General features: G+C 52.1%; 45 non-coding genes across 45 annotated transcripts in view; all 45 read right to left on the reverse strand.

Moving 5' to 3' along the window:
* Nucleotides 1-83, reverse strand: part of LOC143337505 (5S ribosomal RNA) — a 119-nt gene extending 36 nt beyond the window's left edge. Inside the window, exon 1 of the ribosomal RNA XR_013079137.1 lies at nucleotides 1-83. This exon is cut by the window's left edge and continues 36 nt beyond it. This is a non-coding gene — a ribosomal RNA (5S ribosomal RNA).
* A 280-nt stretch (nucleotides 84-363) lies between these two features.
* LOC143336817 (5S ribosomal RNA) lies at nucleotides 364-482 on the reverse strand. The gene has a single exon (XR_013078564.1). It is a non-coding gene; the product is annotated as a 5S ribosomal RNA (ribosomal RNA).
* Nucleotides 483-753: 271 nt separating this feature from the next.
* On the reverse strand, nucleotides 754-872 carry LOC143337506 (5S ribosomal RNA). Its single transcript, XR_013079138.1, has one exon. It is a non-coding gene; the product is annotated as a 5S ribosomal RNA (ribosomal RNA).
* Nucleotides 873-1,152: 280 nt separating this feature from the next.
* Nucleotides 1,153-1,271, reverse strand: LOC143337507 (5S ribosomal RNA). Its single transcript, XR_013079139.1, has one exon. It is a non-coding gene; the product is annotated as a 5S ribosomal RNA (ribosomal RNA).
* Nucleotides 1,272-1,551: 280 nt separating this feature from the next.
* Nucleotides 1,552-1,670, reverse strand: LOC143337508 (5S ribosomal RNA). The gene has a single exon (XR_013079140.1). It is a non-coding gene; the product is annotated as a 5S ribosomal RNA (ribosomal RNA).
* Nucleotides 1,671-1,950: 280 nt separating this feature from the next.
* LOC143337509 (5S ribosomal RNA) lies at nucleotides 1,951-2,069 on the reverse strand. Its single transcript, XR_013079141.1, has one exon. It is a non-coding gene; the product is annotated as a 5S ribosomal RNA (ribosomal RNA).
* A 280-nt stretch (nucleotides 2,070-2,349) lies between these two features.
* LOC143337511 (5S ribosomal RNA) lies at nucleotides 2,350-2,468 on the reverse strand. The gene has a single exon (XR_013079143.1). It is a non-coding gene; the product is annotated as a 5S ribosomal RNA (ribosomal RNA).
* Nucleotides 2,469-2,748: 280 nt separating this feature from the next.
* On the reverse strand, nucleotides 2,749-2,867 carry LOC143336819 (5S ribosomal RNA). The gene has a single exon (XR_013078565.1). It is a non-coding gene; the product is annotated as a 5S ribosomal RNA (ribosomal RNA).
* Nucleotides 2,868-3,147: 280 nt separating this feature from the next.
* Nucleotides 3,148-3,266, reverse strand: LOC143336820 (5S ribosomal RNA). Its single transcript, XR_013078566.1, has one exon. It is a non-coding gene; the product is annotated as a 5S ribosomal RNA (ribosomal RNA).
* A 280-nt stretch (nucleotides 3,267-3,546) lies between these two features.
* LOC143337513 (5S ribosomal RNA) lies at nucleotides 3,547-3,665 on the reverse strand. Its single transcript, XR_013079144.1, has one exon. It is a non-coding gene; the product is annotated as a 5S ribosomal RNA (ribosomal RNA).
* Nucleotides 3,666-3,945: 280 nt separating this feature from the next.
* On the reverse strand, nucleotides 3,946-4,064 carry LOC143337514 (5S ribosomal RNA). Its single transcript, XR_013079145.1, has one exon. It is a non-coding gene; the product is annotated as a 5S ribosomal RNA (ribosomal RNA).
* Nucleotides 4,065-4,344: 280 nt separating this feature from the next.
* LOC143336821 (5S ribosomal RNA) lies at nucleotides 4,345-4,463 on the reverse strand. Its single transcript, XR_013078567.1, has one exon. It is a non-coding gene; the product is annotated as a 5S ribosomal RNA (ribosomal RNA).
* Nucleotides 4,464-4,743: 280 nt separating this feature from the next.
* LOC143336822 (5S ribosomal RNA) lies at nucleotides 4,744-4,862 on the reverse strand. The gene has a single exon (XR_013078568.1). It is a non-coding gene; the product is annotated as a 5S ribosomal RNA (ribosomal RNA).
* Nucleotides 4,863-5,142: 280 nt separating this feature from the next.
* Nucleotides 5,143-5,261, reverse strand: LOC143337515 (5S ribosomal RNA). The gene has a single exon (XR_013079146.1). It is a non-coding gene; the product is annotated as a 5S ribosomal RNA (ribosomal RNA).
* A 271-nt stretch (nucleotides 5,262-5,532) lies between these two features.
* LOC143337516 (5S ribosomal RNA) lies at nucleotides 5,533-5,651 on the reverse strand. Its single transcript, XR_013079147.1, has one exon. It is a non-coding gene; the product is annotated as a 5S ribosomal RNA (ribosomal RNA).
* A 280-nt stretch (nucleotides 5,652-5,931) lies between these two features.
* On the reverse strand, nucleotides 5,932-6,050 carry LOC143337517 (5S ribosomal RNA). Its single transcript, XR_013079148.1, has one exon. It is a non-coding gene; the product is annotated as a 5S ribosomal RNA (ribosomal RNA).
* A 280-nt stretch (nucleotides 6,051-6,330) lies between these two features.
* LOC143337518 (5S ribosomal RNA) lies at nucleotides 6,331-6,449 on the reverse strand. Its single transcript, XR_013079149.1, has one exon. It is a non-coding gene; the product is annotated as a 5S ribosomal RNA (ribosomal RNA).
* A 280-nt stretch (nucleotides 6,450-6,729) lies between these two features.
* On the reverse strand, nucleotides 6,730-6,848 carry LOC143337519 (5S ribosomal RNA). Its single transcript, XR_013079150.1, has one exon. It is a non-coding gene; the product is annotated as a 5S ribosomal RNA (ribosomal RNA).
* A 280-nt stretch (nucleotides 6,849-7,128) lies between these two features.
* Nucleotides 7,129-7,247, reverse strand: LOC143336823 (5S ribosomal RNA). Its single transcript, XR_013078569.1, has one exon. It is a non-coding gene; the product is annotated as a 5S ribosomal RNA (ribosomal RNA).
* Nucleotides 7,248-7,527: 280 nt separating this feature from the next.
* Nucleotides 7,528-7,646, reverse strand: LOC143337520 (5S ribosomal RNA). Its single transcript, XR_013079151.1, has one exon. It is a non-coding gene; the product is annotated as a 5S ribosomal RNA (ribosomal RNA).
* Nucleotides 7,647-7,926: 280 nt separating this feature from the next.
* On the reverse strand, nucleotides 7,927-8,045 carry LOC143337521 (5S ribosomal RNA). The gene has a single exon (XR_013079152.1). It is a non-coding gene; the product is annotated as a 5S ribosomal RNA (ribosomal RNA).
* Nucleotides 8,046-8,325: 280 nt separating this feature from the next.
* LOC143337523 (5S ribosomal RNA) lies at nucleotides 8,326-8,444 on the reverse strand. Its single transcript, XR_013079154.1, has one exon. It is a non-coding gene; the product is annotated as a 5S ribosomal RNA (ribosomal RNA).
* A 280-nt stretch (nucleotides 8,445-8,724) lies between these two features.
* Nucleotides 8,725-8,843, reverse strand: LOC143337524 (5S ribosomal RNA). The gene has a single exon (XR_013079155.1). It is a non-coding gene; the product is annotated as a 5S ribosomal RNA (ribosomal RNA).
* Nucleotides 8,844-9,123: 280 nt separating this feature from the next.
* Nucleotides 9,124-9,242, reverse strand: LOC143336825 (5S ribosomal RNA). The gene has a single exon (XR_013078571.1). It is a non-coding gene; the product is annotated as a 5S ribosomal RNA (ribosomal RNA).
* A 271-nt stretch (nucleotides 9,243-9,513) lies between these two features.
* LOC143337525 (5S ribosomal RNA) lies at nucleotides 9,514-9,632 on the reverse strand. The gene has a single exon (XR_013079156.1). It is a non-coding gene; the product is annotated as a 5S ribosomal RNA (ribosomal RNA).
* Nucleotides 9,633-9,912: 280 nt separating this feature from the next.
* LOC143337526 (5S ribosomal RNA) lies at nucleotides 9,913-10,031 on the reverse strand. Its single transcript, XR_013079157.1, has one exon. It is a non-coding gene; the product is annotated as a 5S ribosomal RNA (ribosomal RNA).
* Nucleotides 10,032-10,302: 271 nt separating this feature from the next.
* LOC143337527 (5S ribosomal RNA) lies at nucleotides 10,303-10,421 on the reverse strand. Its single transcript, XR_013079158.1, has one exon. It is a non-coding gene; the product is annotated as a 5S ribosomal RNA (ribosomal RNA).
* A 280-nt stretch (nucleotides 10,422-10,701) lies between these two features.
* On the reverse strand, nucleotides 10,702-10,820 carry LOC143337529 (5S ribosomal RNA). The gene has a single exon (XR_013079159.1). It is a non-coding gene; the product is annotated as a 5S ribosomal RNA (ribosomal RNA).
* Nucleotides 10,821-11,100: 280 nt separating this feature from the next.
* LOC143337530 (5S ribosomal RNA) lies at nucleotides 11,101-11,219 on the reverse strand. The gene has a single exon (XR_013079160.1). It is a non-coding gene; the product is annotated as a 5S ribosomal RNA (ribosomal RNA).
* A 280-nt stretch (nucleotides 11,220-11,499) lies between these two features.
* LOC143336826 (5S ribosomal RNA) lies at nucleotides 11,500-11,618 on the reverse strand. The gene has a single exon (XR_013078572.1). It is a non-coding gene; the product is annotated as a 5S ribosomal RNA (ribosomal RNA).
* Nucleotides 11,619-11,889: 271 nt separating this feature from the next.
* Nucleotides 11,890-12,008, reverse strand: LOC143337531 (5S ribosomal RNA). Its single transcript, XR_013079161.1, has one exon. It is a non-coding gene; the product is annotated as a 5S ribosomal RNA (ribosomal RNA).
* Nucleotides 12,009-12,288: 280 nt separating this feature from the next.
* LOC143337532 (5S ribosomal RNA) lies at nucleotides 12,289-12,407 on the reverse strand. The gene has a single exon (XR_013079162.1). It is a non-coding gene; the product is annotated as a 5S ribosomal RNA (ribosomal RNA).
* A 271-nt stretch (nucleotides 12,408-12,678) lies between these two features.
* Nucleotides 12,679-12,797, reverse strand: LOC143337533 (5S ribosomal RNA). The gene has a single exon (XR_013079164.1). It is a non-coding gene; the product is annotated as a 5S ribosomal RNA (ribosomal RNA).
* Nucleotides 12,798-13,077: 280 nt separating this feature from the next.
* LOC143337535 (5S ribosomal RNA) lies at nucleotides 13,078-13,196 on the reverse strand. Its single transcript, XR_013079166.1, has one exon. It is a non-coding gene; the product is annotated as a 5S ribosomal RNA (ribosomal RNA).
* Nucleotides 13,197-13,476: 280 nt separating this feature from the next.
* Nucleotides 13,477-13,595, reverse strand: LOC143336827 (5S ribosomal RNA). Its single transcript, XR_013078573.1, has one exon. It is a non-coding gene; the product is annotated as a 5S ribosomal RNA (ribosomal RNA).
* A 280-nt stretch (nucleotides 13,596-13,875) lies between these two features.
* LOC143337536 (5S ribosomal RNA) lies at nucleotides 13,876-13,994 on the reverse strand. The gene has a single exon (XR_013079167.1). It is a non-coding gene; the product is annotated as a 5S ribosomal RNA (ribosomal RNA).
* A 280-nt stretch (nucleotides 13,995-14,274) lies between these two features.
* On the reverse strand, nucleotides 14,275-14,393 carry LOC143337537 (5S ribosomal RNA). The gene has a single exon (XR_013079168.1). It is a non-coding gene; the product is annotated as a 5S ribosomal RNA (ribosomal RNA).
* A 280-nt stretch (nucleotides 14,394-14,673) lies between these two features.
* LOC143337538 (5S ribosomal RNA) lies at nucleotides 14,674-14,792 on the reverse strand. The gene has a single exon (XR_013079169.1). It is a non-coding gene; the product is annotated as a 5S ribosomal RNA (ribosomal RNA).
* A 280-nt stretch (nucleotides 14,793-15,072) lies between these two features.
* Nucleotides 15,073-15,191, reverse strand: LOC143336828 (5S ribosomal RNA). The gene has a single exon (XR_013078574.1). It is a non-coding gene; the product is annotated as a 5S ribosomal RNA (ribosomal RNA).
* A 280-nt stretch (nucleotides 15,192-15,471) lies between these two features.
* LOC143336882 (5S ribosomal RNA) lies at nucleotides 15,472-15,590 on the reverse strand. The gene has a single exon (XR_013078625.1). It is a non-coding gene; the product is annotated as a 5S ribosomal RNA (ribosomal RNA).
* Nucleotides 15,591-15,870: 280 nt separating this feature from the next.
* Nucleotides 15,871-15,989, reverse strand: LOC143337539 (5S ribosomal RNA). Its single transcript, XR_013079170.1, has one exon. It is a non-coding gene; the product is annotated as a 5S ribosomal RNA (ribosomal RNA).
* Nucleotides 15,990-16,260: 271 nt separating this feature from the next.
* Nucleotides 16,261-16,379, reverse strand: LOC143337540 (5S ribosomal RNA). Its single transcript, XR_013079171.1, has one exon. It is a non-coding gene; the product is annotated as a 5S ribosomal RNA (ribosomal RNA).
* A 271-nt stretch (nucleotides 16,380-16,650) lies between these two features.
* Nucleotides 16,651-16,769, reverse strand: LOC143337541 (5S ribosomal RNA). Its single transcript, XR_013079172.1, has one exon. It is a non-coding gene; the product is annotated as a 5S ribosomal RNA (ribosomal RNA).
* Nucleotides 16,770-17,040: 271 nt separating this feature from the next.
* Nucleotides 17,041-17,159, reverse strand: LOC143337542 (5S ribosomal RNA). The gene has a single exon (XR_013079173.1). It is a non-coding gene; the product is annotated as a 5S ribosomal RNA (ribosomal RNA).
* A 271-nt stretch (nucleotides 17,160-17,430) lies between these two features.
* LOC143336868 (5S ribosomal RNA) overlaps nucleotides 17,431-17,500 on the reverse strand; it is a 119-nt gene continuing 49 nt past the window's right edge. Inside the window, exon 1 of the ribosomal RNA XR_013078612.1 lies at nucleotides 17,431-17,500. This exon is cut by the window's right edge and continues 49 nt beyond it. This is a non-coding gene — a ribosomal RNA (5S ribosomal RNA).

Below are 17,500 nucleotides of genomic sequence, written 5' to 3' on the forward strand. Positions count from 1 at the left end.
TCCAAGTACTAACCAGGCCCGACCCTGCTTAGCTTCCGAGATCGGACGAGATCGGGCGTTGTCAGGCTGGTATGGCCGTAAGCCGCAAGCACTGATGCACACAAGCTTTTTATACATGTGCCCTGTGTATGTACACTCTGGGCTGTGAGGGCTTTCTCCTTTCACTTGTCTGGAAATGTTGAGGCCGCTTTGATTGTGCGGCCCAACAAATCCGACTTCTAAAGAAGGCAAGTCAATCAATGGACACACTTTTGGTGGTTGCACACACGGGCCTGACGGATTAAAGCTCCATGGGTCCCCTAAGCCTGGCCATTCCACTAAAGAAGGAACAGCACCCTCTACTGGTGAAAGAGGAGAAGAAAAGACTTACAGCACCTGGTATTCCCAGGCGGTCTCCCATCCAAGTACTAACCAGGCCCGACCCTGCTTAGCTTCCGAGATCGGACGAGATCGGGCGTTGTCAGGCTGGTATGGCCGTAAGCCGCAAGCACTGATGCACACAAGCTTTTTATACATGTGCCCTGTGTATGTACACTCTGGGCTGTGAGGGCTTTCTCCTTTCACTTGTCTGGAAATGTTGAGGCCGCTTTGATTGTGCGGCCCAACAAATCCGACTTCTAAAGAAGGCAAGTCAATCAATGGACACACTTTTGGTGGTTGCACACACGGGCCTGACGGATTAAAGCTCCATGGGTCCCCTAAGCCTGGCCATTCCACTAAAGAAGGAACAGCACCCTCTACTGGTGAAGAAAAGGCTTACAGCACCTGGTATTCCCAGGCGGTCTCCCATCCAAGTACTAACCAGGCCCGACCCTGCTTAGCTTCCGAGATCGGACGAGATCGGGCGTTGTCAGGCTGGTATGGCCGTAAGCCGCAAGCACTGATGCACACAAGCTTTTTATACATGTGCCCTGTGTATGTACACTCTGGGCTGTGAGGGCTTTCTCCTTTCACTTGTCTGGAAATGTTGAGGCCGCTTTGATTGTGCGGCCCAACAAATCCGACTTCTAAAGAAGGCAAGTCAATCAATGGACACACTTTTGGTGGTTGCACACACGGGCCTGACGGATTAAAGCTCCATGGGTCCCCTAAGCCTGGCCATTCCACTAAAGAAGGAACAGCACCCTCTACTGGTGAAAGAGGAGAAGAAAAGGCTTACAGCACCTGGTATTCCCAGGCGGTCTCCCATCCAAGTACTAACCAGGCCCGACCCTGCTTAGCTTCCGAGATCGGACGAGATCGGGCGTTGTCAGGCTGGTATGGCCGTAAGCCGCAAGCACTGATGCACACAAGCTTTTTATACATGTGCCCTGTGTATGTACACTCTGGGCTGTGAGGGCTTTCTCCTTTCACTTGTCTGGAAATGTTGAGGCCGCTTTGATTGTGCGGCCCAACAAATCCGACTTCTAAAGAAGGCAAGTCAATCAATGGACACACTTTTGGTGGTTGCACACACGGGCCTGACGGATTAAAGCTCCATGGGTCCCCTAAGCCTGGCCATTCCACTAAAGAAGGAACAGCACCCTCTACTGGTGAAAGAGGAGAAGAAAAGGCTTACAGCACCTGGTATTCCCAGGCGGTCTCCCATCCAAGTACTAACCAGGCCCGACCCTGCTTAGCTTCCGAGATCGGACGAGATCGGGCGTTGTCAGGCTGGTATGGCCGTAAGCCGCAAGCACTGATGCACACAAGCTTTTTATACATGTGCCCTGTGTATGTACACTCTGGGCTGTGAGGGCTTTCTCCTTTCACTTGTCTGGAAATGTTGAGGCCGCTTTGATTGTGCGGCCCAACAAATCCGACTTCTAAAGAAGGCAAGTCAATCAATGGACACACTTTTGGTGGTTGCACACACGGGCCTGACGGATTAAAGCTCCATGGGTCCCCTAAGCCTGGCCATTCCACTAAAGAAGGAACAGCACCCTCTACTGGTGAAAGAGGAGAAGAAAAGGCTTACAGCACCTGGTATTCCCAGGCGGTCTCCCATCCAAGTACTAACCAGGCCCGACCCTGCTTAGCTTCCGAGATCGGACGAGATCGGGCGTTGTCAGGCTGGTATGGCCGTAAGCCGCAAGCACTGATGCACACAAGCTTTTTATACATGTGCCCTGTGTATGTACACTCTGGGCTGTGAGGGCTTTCTCCTTTCACTTGTCTGGAAATGTTGAGGCCGCTTTGATTGTGCGGCCCAACAAATCCGACTTCTAAAGAAGGCAAGTCAATCAATGGACACACTTTTGGTGGTTGCACACACGGGCCTGACGGATTAAAGCTCCATGGGTCCCCTAAGCCTGGCCATTCCACTAAAGAAGGAACAGCACCCTCTACTGGTGAAAGAGGAGAAGAAAAGGCTTACAGCACCTGGTATTCCCAGGCGGTCTCCCATCCAAGTACTAACCAGGCCCGACCCTGCTTAGCTTCCGAGATCGGACGAGATCGGGCGTTGTCAGGCTGGTATGGCCGTAAGCCGCAAGCACTGATGCACACAAGCTTTTTATACATGTGCCCTGTGTATGTACACTCTGGGCTGTGAGGGCTTTCTCCTTTCACTTGTCTGGAAATGTTGAGGCCGCTTTGATTGTGCGGCCCAACAAATCCGACTTCTAAAGAAGGCAAGTCAATCAATGGACACACTTTTGGTGGTTGCACACACGGGCCTGACGGATTAAAGCTCCATGGGTCCCCTAAGCCTGGCCATTCCACTAAAGAAGGAACAGCACCCTCTACTGGTGAAAGAGGAGAAGAAAAGACTTACAGCACCTGGTATTCCCAGGCGGTCTCCCATCCAAGTACTAACCAGGCCCGACCCTGCTTAGCTTCCGAGATCGGACGAGATCGGGCGTTGTCAGGCTGGTATGGCCGTAAGCCGCAAGCACTTATGCACACAAGCTTTTTATACATGTGCCCTGTGTATGTACACTCTGGGCTGTGAGGGCTTTCTCCTTTCACTTGTCTGGAAATGTTGAGGCCGCTTTGATTGTGCGGCCCAACAAATCCGACTTCTAAAGAAGGCAAGTCAATCAATGGACACACTTTTGGTGGTTGCACACACGGGCCTGACGGATTAAAGCTCCATGGGTCCCCTAAGCCTGGCCATTCCACTAAAGAAGGAACAGCACCCTCTACTGGTGAAAGAGGAGAAGAAAAGACTTACAGCACCTGGTATTCCCAGGCGGTCTCCCATCCAAGTACTAACCAGGCCCGACCCTGCTTAGCTTCCGAGATCGGACGAGATCGGGCGTTGTCAGGCTGGTATGGCCGTAAGCCGCAAGCACTGATGCACACAAGCTTTTTATACATGTGCCCTGTGTATGTACACTCTGGGGTGTGAGGGCTTTCTCCTTTCACTTGTCTGGAAATGTTGAGGCCGCTTTGATTGTGCGGCCCAACAAATCCGACTTCTAAAGAAGGCAAGTCAATCAATGGACACACTTTTGGTGGTTGCACACACGGGCCTGACGGATTAAAGCTCCATGGGTCCCCTAAGCCTGGCCATTCCACTAAAGAAGGAACAGCACCCTCTACTGGTGAAAGAGGAGAAGAAAAGGCTTACAGCACCTGGTATTCCCAGGCGGTCTCCCATCCAAGTACTAACCAGGCCCGACCCTGCTTAGCTTCCGAGATCGGACGAGATCGGGCGTTGTCAGGCTGGTATGGCCGTAAGCCGCAAGCACTGATGCACACAAGCTTTTTATACATGTGCCCTGTGTATGTACACTCTGGGCTGTGAGGGCTTTCTCCTTTCACTTGTCTGGAAATGTTGAGGCCGCTTTGATTGTGCGGCCCAACAAATCCGACTTCTAAAGAAGGCAAGTCAATCAATGGACACACTTTTGGTGGTTGCACACACGGGCCTGACGGATTAAAGCTCCATGGGTCCCCTAAGCCTGGCCATTCCACTAAAGAAGGAACAGCACCCTCTACTGGTGAAAGAGGAGAAGAAAAGGCTTACAGCACCTGGTATTCCCAGGCGGTCTCCCATCCAAGTACTAACCAGGCCCGACCCTGCTTAGCTTCCGAGATCGGACGAGATCGGGCGTTGTCAGGCTGGTATGGCCGTAAGCCGCAAGCACTGATGCACACAAGCTTTTTATACATGTGCCCTGTGTATGTACACTCTGGGCTGTGAGGGCTTTCTCCTTTCACTTGTCTGGAAATGTTGAGGCCGCTTTGATTGTGCGGCCCAACAAATCCGACTTCTAAAGAAGGCAAGTCAATCAATGGACACACTTTTGGTGGTTGCACACACGGGCCTGACGGATTAAAGCTCCATGGGTCCCCTAAGCCTGGCCATTCCACTAAAGAAGGAACAGCACCCTCTACTGGTGAAAGAGGAGAAGAAAAGACTTACAGCACCTGGTATTCCCAGGCGGTCTCCCATCCAAGTACTAACCAGGCCCGACCCTGCTTAGCTTCCGAGATCGGACGAGATCGGGCGTTGTCAGGCTGGTATGGCCGTAAGCCGCAAGCACTTATGCACACAAGCTTTTTATACATGTGCCCTGTGTATGTACACTCTGGGCTGTGAGGGCTTTCTCCTTTCACTTGTCTGGAAATGTTGAGGCCGCTTTGATTGTGCGGCCCAACAAATCCGACTTCTAAAGAAGGCAAGTCAATCAATGGACACACTTTTGGTGGTTGCACACACGGGCCTGACGGATTAAAGCTCCATGGGTCCCCTAAGCCTGGCCATTCCACTAAAGAAGGAACAGCACCCTCTACTGGTGAAAGAGGAGAAGAAAAGACTTACAGCACCTGGTATTCCCAGGCGGTCTCCCATCCAAGTACTAACCAGGCCCGACCCTGCTTAGCTTCCGAGATCGGACGAGATCGGGCGTTGTCAGGCTGGTATGGCCGTAAGCCGCAAGCACTGATGCACACAAGCTTTTTATACATGTGCCCTGTGTATGTACACTCTGGGGTGTGAGGGCTTTCTCCTTTCACTTGTCTGGAAATGTTGAGGCCGCTTTGATTGTGCGGCCCAACAAATCCGACTTCTAAAGAAGGCAAGTGAATCAATGGACACACTTTTGGTGGTTGCACACACGGGCCTGACGGATTAAAGCTCCATGGGTCCCCTAAGCCTGGCCATTCCACTAAAGAAGGAACAGCACCCTCTACTGGTGAAAGAGGAGAAGAAAAGGCTTACAGCACCTGGTATTCCCAGGCGGTCTCCCATCCAAGTACTAACCAGGCCCGACCCTGCTTAGCTTCCGAGATCGGACGAGATCGGGCGTTGTCAGGCTGGTATGGCCGTAAGCCGCAAGCACTGATGCACACAAGCTTTTTATACATGTGCCCTGTGTATGTACACTCTGGGCTGTGAGGGCTTTCTCCTTTCACTTGTCTGGAAATGTTGAGGCCGCTTTGATTGTGCGGCCCAACAAATCCGACTTCTAAAGAAGGCAAGTCAATCAATGGACACACTTTTGGTGGTTGCACACACGGGCCTGACGGATTAAAGCTCCATGGGTCCCCTAAGCCTGGCCATTCCACTAAAGAAGGAACAGCACCCTCTACTGGTGAAGAAAAGGCTTACAGCACCTGGTATTCCCAGGCGGTCTCCCATCCAAGTACTAACCAGGCCCGACCCTGCTTAGCTTCCGAGATCGGACGAGATCGGGCGTTGTCAGGCTGGTATGGCCGTAAGCCGCAAGCACTGATGCACACAAGCTTTTTATACATGTGCCCTGTGTATGTACACTCTGGGCTGTGAGGGCTTTCTCCTTTCACTTGTCTGGAAATGTTGAGGCCGCTTTGATTGTGCGGCCCAACAAATCCGACTTCTAAAGAAGGCAAGTCAATCAATGGACACACTTTTGGTGGTTGCACACACGGGCCTGACGGATTAAAGCTCCATGGGTCCCCTAAGCCTGGCCATTCCACTAAAGAAGGAACAGCACCCTCTACTGGTGAAAGAGGAGAAGAAAAGGCTTACAGCACCTGGTATTCCCAGGCGGTCTCCCATCCAAGTACTAACCAGGCCCGACCCTGCTTAGCTTCCGAGATCGGACGAGATCGGGCGTTGTCAGGCTGGTATGGCCGTAAGCCGCAAGCACTGATGCACACAAGCTTTTTATACATGTGCCCTGTGTATGTACACTCTGGGCTGTGAGGGCTTTCTCCTTTCACTTGTCTGGAAATGTTGAGGCCGCTTTGATTGTGCGGCCCAACAAATCCGACTTCTAAAGAAGGCAAGTCAATCAATGGACACACTTTTGGTGGTTGCACACACGGGCCTGACGGATTAAAGCTCCATGGGTCCCCTAAGCCTGGCCATTCCACTAAAGAAGGAACAGCACCCTCTACTGGTGAAAGAGGAGAAGAAAAGGCTTACAGCACCTGGTATTCCCAGGCGGTCTCCCATCCAAGTACTAACCAGGCCCGACCCTGCTTAGCTTCCGAGATCGGACGAGATCGGGCGTTGTCAGGCTGGTATGGCCGTAAGCCGCAAGCACTGATGCACACAAGCTTTTTATACATGTGCCCTGTGTATGTACACTCTGGGCTGTGAGGGCTTTCTCCTTTCACTTGTCTGGAAATGTTGAGGCCGCTTTGATTGTGCGGCCCAACAAATCCGACTTCTAAAGAAGGCAAGTCAATCAATGGACACACTTTTGGTGGTTGCACACACGGGCCTGACGGATTAAAGCTCCATGGGTCCCCTAAGCCTGGCCATTCCACTAAAGAAGGAACAGCACCCTCTACTGGTGAAAGAGGAGAAGAAAAGGCTTACAGCACCTGGTATTCCCAGGCGGTCTCCCATCCAAGTACTAACCAGGCCCGACCCTGCTTAGCTTCCGAGATCGGACGAGATCGGGCGTTGTCAGGCTGGTATGGCCGTAAGCCGCAAGCACTGATGCACACAAGCTTTTTATACATGTGCCCTGTGTATGTACACTCTGGGCTGTGAGGGCTTTCTCCTTTCACTTGTCTGGAAATGTTGAGGCCGCTTTGATTGTGCGGCCCAACAAATCCGACTTCTAAAGAAGGCAAGTCAATCAATGGACACACTTTTGGTGGTTGCACACACGGGCCTGACGGATTAAAGCTCCATGGGTCCCCTAAGCCTGGCCATTCCACTAAAGAAGGAACAGCACCCTCTACTGGTGAAAGAGGAGAAGAAAAGACTTACAGCACCTGGTATTCCCAGGCGGTCTCCCATCCAAGTACTAACCAGGCCCGACCCTGCTTAGCTTCCGAGATCGGACGAGATCGGGCGTTGTCAGGCTGGTATGGCCGTAAGCCGCAAGCACTGATGCACACAAGCTTTTTATACATGTGCCCTGTGTATGTACACTCTGGGGTGTGAGGGCTTTCTCCTTTCACTTGTCTGGAAATGTTGAGGCCGCTTTGATTGTGCGGCCCAACAAATCCGACTTCTAAAGAAGGCAAGTCAATCAATGGACACACTTTTGGTGGTTGCACACACGGGCCTGACGGATTAAAGCTCCATGGGTCCCCTAAGCCTGGCCATTCCACTAAAGAAGGAACAGCACCCTCTACTGGTGAAAGAGGAGAAGAAAAGGCTTACAGCACCTGGTATTCCCAGGCGGTCTCCCATCCAAGTACTAACCAGGCCCGACCCTGCTTAGCTTCCGAGATCGGACGAGATCGGGCGTTGTCAGGCTGGTATGGCCGTAAGCCGCAAGCACTGATGCACACAAGCTTTTTATACATGTGCCCTGTGTATGTACACTCTGGGCTGTGAGGGCTTTCTCCTTTCACTTGTCTGGAAATGTTGAGGCCGCTTTGATTGTGCGGCCCAACAAATCCGACTTCTAAAGAAGGCAAGTCAATCAATGGACACACTTTTGGTGGTTGCACACACGGGCCTGACGGATTAAAGCTCCATGGGTCCCCTAAGCCTGGCCATTCCACTAAAGAAGGAACAGCACCCTCTACTGGTGAAAGAGGAGAAGAAAAGGCTTACAGCACCTGGTATTCCCAGGCGGTCTCCCATCCAAGTACTAACCAGGCCCGACCCTGCTTAGCTTCCGAGATCGGACGAGATCGGGCGTTGTCAGGCTGGTATGGCCGTAAGCCGCAAGCACTGATGCACACAAGCTTTTTATACATGTGCCCTGTGTATGTACACTCTGGGCTGTGAGGGCTTTCTCCTTTCACTTGTCTGGAAATGTTGAGGCCGCTTTGATTGTGCGGCCCAACAAATCCGACTTCTAAAGAAGGCAAGTCAATCAATGGACACACTTTTGGTGGTTGCACACACGGGCCTGACGGATTAAAGCTCCATGGGTCCCCTAAGCCTGGCCATTCCACTAAAGAAGGAACAGCACCCTCTACTGGTGAAAGAGGAGAAGAAAAGGCTTACAGCACCTGGTATTCCCAGGCGGTCTCCCATCCAAGTACTAACCAGGCCCGACCCTGCTTAGCTTCCGAGATCGGACGAGATCGGGCGTTGTCAGGCTGGTATGGCCGTAAGCCGCAAGCACTGATGCACACAAGCTTTTTATACATGTGCCCTGTGTATGTACACTCTGGGCTGTGAGGGCTTTCTCCTTTCACTTGTCTGGAAATGTTGAGGCCGCTTTGATTGTGCGGCCCAACAAATCCGACTTCTAAAGAAGGCAAGTCAATCAATGGACACACTTTTGGTGGTTGCACACACGGGCCTGACGGATTAAAGCTCCATGGGTCCCCTAAGCCTGGCCATTCCACTAAAGAAGGAACAGCACCCTCTACTGGTGAAAGAGGAGAAGAAAAGGCTTACAGCACCTGGTATTCCCAGGCGGTCTCCCATCCAAGTACTAACCAGGCCCGACCCTGCTTAGCTTCCGAGATCGGACGAGATCGGGCGTTGTCAGGCTGGTATGGCCGTAAGCCGCAAGCACTGATGCACACAAGCTTTTTATACATGTGCCCTGTGTATGTACACTCTGGGCTGTGAGGGCTTTCTCCTTTCACTTGTCTGGAAATGTTGAGGCCGCTTTGATTGTGCGGCCCAACAAATCCGACTTCTAAAGAAGGCAAGTCAATCAATGGACACACTTTTGGTGGTTGCACACACGGGCCTGACGGATTAAAGCTCCATGGGTCCCCTAAGCCTGGCCATTCCACTAAAGAAGGAACAGCACCCTCTACTGGTGAAAGAGGAGAAGAAAAGACTTACAGCACCTGGTATTCCCAGGCGGTCTCCCATCCAAGTACTAACCAGGCCCGACCCTGCTTAGCTTCCGAGATCGGACGAGATCGGGCGTTGTCAGGCTGGTATGGCCGTAAGCCGCAAGCACTGATGCACACAAGCTTTTTATACATGTGCCCTGTGTATGTACACTCTGGGCTGTGAGGGCTTTCTCCTTTCACTTGTCTGGAAATGTTGAGGCCGCTTTGATTGTGCGGCCCAACAAATCCGACTTCTAAAGAAGGCAAGTCAATCAATGGACACACTTTTGGTGGTTGCACACACGGGCCTGACGGATTAAAGCTCCATGGGTCCCCTAAGCCTGGCCATTCCACTAAAGAAGGAACAGCACCCTCTACTGGTGAAGAAAAGGCTTACAGCACCTGGTATTCCCAGGCGGTCTCCCATCCAAGTACTAACCAGGCCCGACCCTGCTTAGCTTCCGAGATCGGACGAGATCGGGCGTTGTCAGGCTGGTATGGCCGTAAGCCGCAAGCACTGATGCACACAAGCTTTTTATACATGTGCCCTGTGTATGTACACTCTGGGCTGTGAGGGCTTTCTCCTTTCACTTGTCTGGAAATGTTGAGGCCGCTTTGATTGTGCGGCCCAACAAATCCGACTTCTAAAGAAGGCAAGTCAATCAATGGACACACTTTTGGTGGTTGCACACACGGGCCTGACGGATTAAAGCTCCATGGGTCCCCTAAGCCTGGCCATTCCACTAAAGAAGGAACAGCACCCTCTACTGGTGAAAGAGGAGAAGAAAAGGCTTACAGCACCTGGTATTCCCAGGCGGTCTCCCATCCAAGTACTAACCAGGCCCGACCCTGCTTAGCTTCCGAGATCGGACGAGATCGGGCGTTGTCAGGCTGGTATGGCCGTAAGCCGCAAGCACTGATGCACACAAGCTTTTTATACATGTGCCCTGTGTATGTACACTCTGGGCTGTGAGGGCTTTCTCCTTTCACTTGTCTGGAAATGTTGAGGCCGCTTTGATTGTGCGGCCCAACAAATCCGACTTCTAAAGAAGGCAAGTCAATCAATGGACACACTTTTGGTGGTTGCACACACGGGCCTGACGGATTAAAGCTCCATGGGTCCCCTAAGCCTGGCCATTCCACTAAAGAAGGAACAGCACCCTCTACTGGTGAAGAAAAGGCTTACAGCACCTGGTATTCCCAGGCGGTCTCCCATCCAAGTACTAACCAGGCCCGACCCTGCTTAGCTTCCGAGATCGGACGAGATCGGGCGTTGTCAGGCTGGTATGGCCGTAAGCCGCAAGCACTGATGCACACAAGCTTTTTATACATGTGCCCTGTGTATGTACACTCTGGGCTGTGAGGGCTTTCTCCTTTCACTTGTCTGGAAATGTTGAGGCCGCTTTGATTGTGCGGCCCAACAAATCCGACTTCTAAAGAAGGCAAGTCAATCAATGGACACACTTTTGGTGGTTGCACACACGGGCCTGACGGATTAAAGCTCCATGGGTCCCCTAAGCCTGGCCATTCCACTAAAGAAGGAACAGCACCCTCTACTGGTGAAAGAGGAGAAGAAAAGGCTTACAGCACCTGGTATTCCCAGGCGGTCTCCCATCCAAGTACTAACCAGGCCCGACCCTGCTTAGCTTCCGAGATCGGACGAGATCGGGCGTTGTCAGGCTGGTATGGCCGTAAGCCGCAAGCACTGATGCACACAAGCTTTTTATACATGTGCCCTGTGTATGTACACTCTGGGCTGTGAGGGCTTTCTCCTTTCACTTGTCTGGAAATGTTGAGGCCGCTTTGATTGTGCGGCCCAACAAATCCGACTTCTAAAGAAGGCAAGTCAATCAATGGACACACTTTTGGTGGTTGCACACACGGGCCTGACGGATTAAAGCTCCATGGGTCCCCTAAGCCTGGCCATTCCACTAAAGAAGGAACAGCACCCTCTACTGGTGAAAGAGGAGAAGAAAAGGCTTACAGCACCTGGTATTCCCAGGCGGTCTCCCATCCAAGTACTAACCAGGCCCGACCCTGCTTAGCTTCCGAGATCGGACGAGATCGGGCGTTGTCAGGCTGGTATGGCCGTAAGCCGCAAGCACTGATGCACACAAGCTTTTTATACATGTGCCCTGTGTATGTACACTCTGGGCTGTGAGGGCTTTCTCCTTTCACTTGTCTGGAAATGTTGAGGCCGCTTTGATTGTGCGGCCCAACAAATCCGACTTCTAAAGAAGGCAAGTCAATCAATGGACACACTTTTGGTGGTTGCACACACGGGCCTGACGGATTAAAGCTCCATGGGTCCCCTAAGCCTGGCCATTCCACTAAAGAAGGAACAGCACCCTCTACTGGTGAAAGAGGAGAAGAAAAGACTTACAGCACCTGGTATTCCCAGGCGGTCTCCCATCCAAGTACTAACCAGGCCCGACCCTGCTTAGCTTCCGAGATCGGACGAGATCGGGCGTTGTCAGGCTGGTATGGCCGTAAGCCGCAAGCACTGATGCACACAAGCTTTTTATACATGTGCCCTGTGTATGTACACTCTGGGCTGTGAGGGCTTTCTCCTTTCACTTGTCTGGAAATGTTGAGGCCGCTTTGATTGTGCGGCCCAACAAATCCGACTTCTAAAGAAGGCAAGTCAATCAATGGACACACTTTTGGTGGTTGCACACACGGGCCTGACGGATTAAAGCTCCATGGGTCCCCTAAGCCTGGCCATTCCACTAAAGAAGGAACAGCACCCTCTACTGGTGAAGAAAAGGCTTACAGCACCTGGTATTCCCAGGCGGTCTCCCATCCAAGTACTAACCAGGCCCGACCCTGCTTAGCTTCCGAGATCGGACGAGATCGGGCGTTGTCAGGCTGGTATGGCCGTAAGCCGCAAGCACTGATGCACACAAGCTTTTTATACATGTGCCCTGTGTATGTACACTCTGGGCTGTGAGGGCTTTCTCCTTTCACTTGTCTGGAAATGTTGAGGCCGCTTTGATTGTGCGGCCCAACAAATCCGACTTCTAAAGAAGGCAAGTCAATCAATGGACACACTTTTGGTGGTTGCACACACGGGCCTGACGGATTAAAGCTCCATGGGTCCCCTAAGCCTGGCCATTCCACTAAAGAAGGAACAGCACCCTCTACTGGTGAAAGAGGAGAAGAAAAGGCTTACAGCACCTGGTATTCCCAGGCGGTCTCCCATCCAAGTACTAACCAGGCCCGACCCTGCTTAGCTTCCGAGATCGGACGAGATCGGGCGTTGTCAGGCTGGTATGGCCGTAAGCCGCAAGCACTGATGCACACAAGCTTTTTATACATGTGCCCTGTGTATGTACACTCTGGGCTGTGAGGGCTTTCTCCTTTCACTTGTCTGGAAATGTTGAGGCCGCTTTGATTGTGCGGCCCAACAAATCCGACTTCTAAAGAAGGCAAGTCAATCAATGGACACACTTTTGGTGGTTGCACACACGGGCCTGACGGATTAAAGCTCCATGGGTCCCCTAAGCCTGGCCATTCCACTAAAGAAGGAACAGCACCCTCTACTGGTGAAGAAAAGGCTTACAGCACCTGGTATTCCCAGGCGGTCTCCCATCCAAGTACTAACCAGGCCCGACCCTGCTTAGCTTCCGAGATCGGACGAGATCGGGCGTTGTCAGGCTGGTATGGCCGTAAGCCGCAAGCACTGATGCACACAAGCTTTTTATACATGTGCCCTGTGTATGTACACTCTGGGCTGTGAGGGCTTTCTCCTTTCACTTGTCTGGAAATGTTGAGGCCGCTTTGATTGTGCGGCCCAACAAATCCGACTTCTAAAGAAGGCAAGTCAATCAATGGACACACTTTTGGTGGTTGCACACACGGGCCTGACGGATTAAAGCTCCATGGGTCCCCTAAGCCTGGCCATTCCACTAAAGAAGGAACAGCACCCTCTACTGGTGAAAGAGGAGAAGAAAAGGCTTACAGCACCTGGTATTCCCAGGCGGTCTCCCATCCAAGTACTAACCAGGCCCGACCCTGCTTAGCTTCCGAGATCGGACGAGATCGGGCGTTGTCAGGCTGGTATGGCCGTAAGCCGCAAGCACTGATGCACACAAGCTTTTTATACATGTGCCCTGTGTATGTACACTCTGGGCTGTGAGGGCTTTCTCCTTTCACTTGTCTGGAAATGTTGAGGCCGCTTTGATTGTGCGGCCCAACAAATCCGACTTCTAAAGAAGGCAAGTCAATCAATGGACACACTTTTGGTGGTTGCACACACGGGCCTGACGGATTAAAGCTCCATGGGTCCCCTAAGCCTGGCCATTCCACTAAAGAAGGAACAGCACCCTCTACTGGTGAAAGAGGAGAAGAAAAGACTTACAGCACCTGGTATTCCCAGGCGGTCTCCCATCCAAGTACTAACCAGGCCCGACCCTGCTTAGCTTCCGAGATCGGACGAGATCGGGCGTTGTCAGGCTGGTATGGCCGTAAGCCGCAAGCACTGATGCACACAAGCTTTTTATACATGTGCCCTGTGTATGTACACTCTGGGGTGTGAGGGCTTTCTCCTTTCACTTGTCTGGAAATGTTGAGGCCGCTTTGATTGTGCGGCCCAACAAATCCGACTTCTAAAGAAGGCAAGTCAATCAATGGACACACTTTTGGTGGTTGCACACACGGGCCTGACGGATTAAAGCTCCATGGGTCCCCTAAGCCTGGCCATTCCACTAAAGAAGGAACAGCACCCTCTACTGGTGAAAGAGGAGAAGAAAAGGCTTACAGCACCTGGTATTCCCAGGCGGTCTCCCATCCAAGTACTAACCAGGCCCGACCCTGCTTAGCTTCCGAGATCGGACGAGATCGGGCGTTGTCAGGCTGGTATGGCCGTAAGCCGCAAGCACTGATGCACACAAGCTTTTTATACATGTGCCCTGTGTATGTACACTCTGGGCTGTGAGGGCTTTCTCCTTTCACTTGTCTGGAAATGTTGAGGCCGCTTTGATTGTGCGGCCCAACAAATCCGACTTCTAAAGAAGGCAAGTCAATCAATGGACACACTTTTGGTGGTTGCACACACGGGCCTGACGGATTAAAGCTCCATGGGTCCCCTAAGCCTGGCCATTCCACTAAAGAAGGAACAGCACCCTCTACTGGTGAAAGAGGAGAAGAAAAGGCTTACAGCACCTGGTATTCCCAGGCGGTCTCCCATCCAAGTACTAACCAGGCCCGACCCTGCTTAGCTTCCGAGATCGGACGAGATCGGGCGTTGTCAGGCTGGTATGGCCGTAAGCCGCAAGCACTGATGCACACAAGCTTTTTATACATGTGCCCTGTGTATGTACACTCTGGGCTGTGAGGACTTTCTCCTTTCACTTGTCTGGAAATGTTGAGGCCGCTTTGATTGTGCGGCCCAACAAATCCGACTTCTAAAGAAGGCAAGTCAATCAATGGACACACTTTTGGTGGTTGCACACACGGGCCTGACGGATTAAAGCTCCATGGGTCCCCTAAGCCTGGCCATTCCACTAAAGAAGGAACAGCACCCTCTACTGGTGAAAGAGGAGAAGAAAAGGCTTACAGCACCTGGTATTCCCAGGCGGTCTCCCATCCAAGTACTAACCAGGCCCGACCCTGCTTAGCTTCCGAGATCGGACGAGATCGGGCGTTGTCAGGCTGGTATGGCCGTAAGCCGCAAGCACTGATGCACACAAGCTTTTTATACATGTGCCCTGTGTATGTACACTCTGGGCTGTGAGGGCTTTCTCCTTTCACTTGTCTGGAAATGTTGAGGCCGCTTTGATTGTGCGGCCCAACAAATCCGACTTCTAAAGAAGGCAAGTCAATCAATGGACACACTTTTGGTGGTTGCACACACGGGCCTGACGGATTAAAGCTCCATGGGTCCCCTAAGCCTGGCCATTCCACTAAAGAAGGAACAGCACCCTCTACTGGTGAAAGAGGAGAAGAAAAGACTTACAGCACCTGGTATTCCCAGGCGGTCTCCCATCCAAGTACTAACCAGGCCCGACCCTGCTTAGCTTCCGAGATCGGACGAGATCGGGCGTTGTCAGGCTGGTATGGCCGTAAGCCGCAAGCACTGATGCACACAAGCTTTTTATACATGTGCCCTGTGTATGTACACTCTGGGCTGTGAGGGCTTTCTCCTTTCACTTGTCTGGAAATGTTGAGGCCGCTTTGATTGTGCGGCCCAACAAATCCGACTTCTAAAGAAGGCAAGTCAATCAATGGACACACTTTTGGTGGTTGCACACACGGGCCTGACGGATTAAAGCTCCATGGGTCCCCTAAGCCTGGCCATTCCACTAAAGAAGGAACAGCACCCTCTACTGGTGAAAGAGGAGAAGAAAAGACTTACAGCACCTGGTATTCCCAGGCGGTCTCCCATCCAAGTACTAACCAGGCCCGACCCTGCTTAGCTTCCGAGATCGGACAAGATCGGGCGTTGTCAGGCTGGTATGGCCGTAAGCCGCAAGCACTGATGCACACAAGCTTTTTATACATGTGCCCTGTGTATGGACACTCTGGGGTGTGAGGGCTTTCTCCTTTCACTTGTCTGGAAATGTTGAGGCCGCTTTGATTGTGCGGCCCAACAAATCCGACTTCTAAAGAAGGCAAGTCAATCAATGGACACACTTTTGGTGGTTGCACACACGGGCCTGACGGATTAAAGCTCCATGGGTCCCCTAAGCCTGGCCATTCCACTAAAGAAGGAACAGCACCCTCTACTGGTGAAAGAGGAGAAGAAAAGGCTTACAGCACCTGGTATTCCCAGGCGGTCTCCCATCCAAGTACTAACCAGGCCCGACCCTGCTTAGCTTCCGAGATCGGACGAGATCGGGCGTTGTCAGGCTGGTATGGCCGTAAGCCGCAAGCACTGATGCACACAAGCTTTTTATACATGTGCCCTGTGTATGTACACTCTGGGCTGTGAGGGCTTTCTCCTTTCACTTGTCTGGAAATGTTGAGGCCGCTTTGATTGTGCGGCCCAACAAATCCGACTTCTAAAGAAGGCAAGTCAATCAATGGACACACTTTTGGTGGTTGCACACACGGGCCTGACGGATTAAAGCTCCATGGGTCCCCTAAGCCTGGCCATTCCACTAAAGAAGGAACAGCACCCTCTACTGGTGAAGAAAAGGCTTACAGCACCTGGTATTCCCAGGCGGTCTCCCATCCAAGTACTAACCAGGCCCGACCCTGCTTAGCTTCCGAGATCGGACGAGATCGGGCGTTGTCAGGCTGGTATGGCCGTAAGCCGCAAGCACTGATGCACACAAGCTTTTTATACATGTGCCCTGTGTATGTACACTCTGGGCTGTGAGGGCTTTCTCCTTTCACTTGTCTGGAAATGTTGAGGCCGCTTTGATTGTGCGGCCCAACAAATCCGACTTCTAAAGAAGGCAAGTCAATCAATGGACACACTTTTGGTGGTTGCACACACGGGCCTGACGGATTAAAGCTCCATGGGTCCCCTAAGCCTGGCCATTCCACTAAAGAAGGAACAGCACCCTCTACTGGTGAAGAAAAGGCTTACAGCACCTGGTATTCCCAGGCGGTCTCCCATCCAAGTACTAACCAGGCCCGACCCTGCTTAGCTTCCGAGATCGGACGAGATCGGGCGTTGTCAGGCTGGTATGGCCGTAAGCCGCAAGCACTGATGCACACAAGCTTTTTATACATGTGCCCTGTGTATGTACACTCTGGGCTGTGAGGGCTTTCTCCTTTCACTTGTCTGGAAATGTTGAGGCCGCTTTGATTGTGCGGCCCAACAAATCCGACTTCTAAAGAAGGCAAGTCAATCAATGGACACACTTTTGGTGGTTGCACACACGGGCCTGACGGATTAAAGCTCCATGGGTCCCCTAAGCCTGGCCATTCCACTAAAGAAGGAACAGCACCCTCTACTGGTGAAGAAAAGGCTTACAGCACCTGGTATTCCCAGGCGGTCTCCCATCCAAGTACTAACCAGGCCCGACCCTGCTTAGCTTCCGAGATCGGACGAGATCGGGCGTTGTCAGGCTGGTATGGCCGTAAGCCGCAAGCACTGATGCACACAAGCTTTTTATACATGTGCCCTGTGTATGTACACTCTGGGCTGTGAGGGCTTTCTCCTTTCACTTGTCTGGAAATGTTGAGGCCGCTTTGATTGTGCGGCCCAACAAATCCGACTTCTAAAGAAGGCAAGTCAATCAATGGACACACTTTTGGTGGTTGCACACACGGGCCTGACGGATTAAAGCTCCATGGGTCCCCTAAGCCTGGCCATTCCACTAAAGAAGGAACAGCACCCTCTACTGGTGAAGAAAAGGCTTACAGCACCTGGTATTCCCAGGCGGTCTCCCATCCAAGTACTAACCAGGCCCGACCCTGCTTAGCT

The sequence above is a fragment of the Chaetodon auriga genome, chromosome 18 (assembly GCF_051107435.1).
Source record: "Chaetodon auriga isolate fChaAug3 chromosome 18, fChaAug3.hap1, whole genome shotgun sequence".
Classification (NCBI taxonomy): domain Eukaryota; kingdom Metazoa; phylum Chordata; class Actinopteri; order Chaetodontiformes; family Chaetodontidae; genus Chaetodon; species Chaetodon auriga.